The sequence below is a fragment of the Tarenaya hassleriana genome, unplaced genomic scaffold (genome assembly GCF_000463585.1).
Source record: "Tarenaya hassleriana unplaced genomic scaffold, ASM46358v1 Cleome10, whole genome shotgun sequence".
NCBI lineage: Eukaryota > Viridiplantae > Streptophyta > Magnoliopsida > Brassicales > Cleomaceae > Tarenaya > Tarenaya hassleriana.
Genome location: NW_010960188.1, coordinates 3,545,007 through 3,548,523, shown reverse-complemented (window position 1 = coordinate 3,548,523; position 3,517 = coordinate 3,545,007). Strand labels below are relative to the sequence as shown.

At 22.7% G+C, this 3,517-nt stretch overlaps 1 protein-coding gene across 2 annotated transcripts in view; it reads right to left on the bottom strand.

Moving 5' to 3' along the window:
• Positions 1-348, bottom strand: part of LOC104803900 (protein NLP8) — a 4,695-nt gene extending 4,347 nt beyond the window's left edge. For both annotated transcript variants that reach the window (XM_010527995.1, XM_010528002.1), the window contains exon 1: positions 241-348. The gene's annotated coding sequence lies outside the window, so the exon portion shown is untranslated. The remainder of the gene's footprint in view (positions 1-240) is intronic.
• Positions 349-3,517: the final 3,169 nt, after the last annotated feature.

Genomic DNA, 3,517 nt, shown 5'->3' with positions numbered 1-3,517 from the left:
GGGGGGGGGGGGGACACCATAAAACCAGAAAACAAAAGCCCAATTACAGAGACTTTCGGTGACAAACCAACGAAGACGAACCCTGATTGATGTCGAAACAACAGTAAGAAACCAACCTTGTACGAACCCAAAATAATCTCGAAGAAGAAATCAACAAACAAAAGAAAAGAAACAGAGTAAAGTCGGATGCAGAAGCAAAAACAAGAGAGAGAGAGAGAGAGAGAGAGAGAACCGACTTACGCCAGCCTGCAGTGCAGGAGCTTACTTCATCACCAGAGAGAAAAGGATGGAGATGCCTGAGATTTCGTAGAGCTGCTTATTTTCTTATATACACTTGCGAAGAAGAAGACTCGCACGGCTATTCCCTTCAATTTTTCTTTCTCTCTTTTCAAGTTCCAATGCAATGCCATTTTTTATTGAAGTGAAGACAAAACGGTGCCGTTTACGGTCAGAGTCATATTTATCTTCACCATTTTATTATACTCTCTCTCACTCGTATTAATATTGATATTACACATTTTTTTTTATCCATAAGTTCACCGTACCATTTTATCCAACTATATTTACCAAAAAATCAATAAAATTCGGGTAATATTTCTTCCTACATTTATATTTAAATCCGAAATAAAAATATACTTTATATATTCTTTTAGATTATCCAAATTTCGGTTCATATTTCACTTTTATATTTTTCACTTTTATATTTTTCACATTATTATTTTATCATTTTATAATACTTTTTTTAATTTTATGAAAATACAAATAAGATTAAAAACAATATTATATTAAAAAATAAAAATAAACAAATATACATATATTTGTTAAAAATTTTACATATGAAAAAAATAATCTTATTATATTTTTTAAATAAAAAATATAAATAAATAGTTATATAATAATATTAAACCTTTAAAAAACTATTATTTTTAAAAAATAAATCTCATTATCCAAAAAATAGAATCCTATCGTTATACAGATTTAATTAGTTAAATAAATCAAATATTTGTAACAGAAAATAATAAAAATTATCTTTAGCTAAAAAATATTAATTATATTATATATTTTTTTATTTTTTAAATAAAATTTGATTATATTAATATATTTTTATAACATATAAATCCAAAAAAAAACTTAAAACTAACAAAATAACAAAAAATAACACGACAAATTACACTGACAAAACACGTTAAAAATAATAAAATAATAACAAAATATAATAAAATACAACAAAAATAATTTATATTTTTTCCAAAATATTATAAAATAAATTGAAAATATGCAAGATATATAGAATCATTTTTAATTATTTATTACAATTATTTAATTATGATAAAAACATATAACAAATTATTATTTTTATCTAAAAATCTCTATTATCGTATTATAGATAAATTCACAGAAGAAACTTTTTAACTTAACAAAATAACAAAAAATATCACGACAAAATACACTTTAAAATTAACAAAACAAATAATAAAAAAATAAAAAATAAGACAAAAAATTATTATTCTTTAAAATATTGGAACAATAAACTGAAAATATGTATATATTTATTTAAAAATTTAAAATTTATGACAAAATAGATATTTTAGTTATGTTTCTAATATGATATTAGTTTTAAAATATAATGAACAAATGAAAGATATTATGAATTATAAATCTTCTAGTTTTTGTATGTAATAGTTATTTTTATAAAAGTTAAAATCTCAGTATTATCTATTTTATTTGTTTAGATATAAAAAAACAAATATAAATAAAAGTTTGTAGGAATCTATTTTTTAATTATTAAATTTTTTAAAATATCTAAGATAATTTTATATTTTTAATAAAACCAAATGATATCAAATTTCGATTTATTTTATTACAATAAGCATTAAAAATCATTTAAAAATTAATGAAATAAAAAAATATGATAAAAAACAATGCAAAGTAACAAAACTCTATTATTATCTATATTAATCGTTTAAATATGATAACAAATTGTTATAATATAAATAAAAACTTATAGAAATCTATATATTAAAAAATTATAAATTTTTTAATATATGTGAGATAATTTTATATTTTTTAATAAAATTTAATTATATTTATATATTTTTATGACAGATAGATGATAAAAATTATTTAAAATTAACAAAACAAAAACAAAATATGACAAATACAATGGAAAACAATAAAATATGTTGAAATAACATTATAATTTAAAAACACTATAAAATATTAAAATATTATTTATATTTTTCAATATATTAAATTTAAAAAAAAAGTATTAAGATGTACATTATTTATTGATTTAAAATAAATTAGATATTTCATTTGGTTTATTATATTTCAAATATTATATTAATATTTAAATATAATAAACCAAATGAAATATCTTATACTCAACATTTAAGAATCTTTCGGTTTTTATATAATAGTTATTTTATGTAAAAATTTAAATTCTATTATTACTTATATTAATTGTTTAAATATGATAAAATAAATTCTTAAAATATAAATAAAAACTTATTGACTTCTATATTTAAAATTTTATTAAAAAAATTAATACGTATAAGATAATTTTTTATTTTTTTGTAATTAAATCAAGTGATATCAATAATTTTAACAAATTCTAGTTTAAGTTATAACAATATGTTTCTTTTATATTTTTATGATAAAATAAATGATTGATTTTAATTAAAAATCAATAGAAAAGAGTAAAATCCTACAAAGTACAAACGGTTGAAAACGAAAGACGAAAAACAAGATAGAGATGCTCTAGAGAGAGAAAGAGTATGGTAGAGAGAAGAGAGAAAAAGTTCTCTGTATATGTTACAAATGAACTACATCATGATCTATTTATAGAGAAATATAAGGAACTTCTTCATAGTGAAGAAAGGTCAGCTTCTTCATAATGAAGAAGGATCAGCTTCTTCGTAGTGAAGAAGTGTCAGCTTCTTCGTAGTGAAGAAGTGTCAGTTTCTTCGTAGTGAAGAAGTGTCAGCTTCTTCATAGTGAAGAAGAGCATAATATGGGTTCCACTAGATAATGGATCCCACTAGATGTCTACTTGTATATTTACAAAGTATGAACTGTCTCGTTAAAAACCTTATCATGGAAAAACCCTGTGGGATAAAAACAATGACGAGGAAAAAGAGTACAATCTTACAATCTCCCCCTTGAACCAATATGCATACGTTTCTTCATAAACTTCGAAGACGACGCATTCCAATATTCTGAATATGCTTCTTGAATGTTGAAGTAGGGAGTGCCTTTGTGAATAAGTCAGCTACGTTGTCACTTGATCGGATATAACGAATATCAACTTCCTTGTTCTTTTCGAGCTCTTGAGTGTAAGGGAAGTACTTTGGAGGAATATGCTTCGTTCGGTCGTTCTTTATGTATCTTTCTTTGGTTTGAGCAACACATGCGGCATTATCTTCGAATAATATCGTTGGATCAATATTAATCGGTAATCCACACGCTTCTAGTATATGGCGGGTTACAGCCCTGAGCCACACACATTCTCTACTTG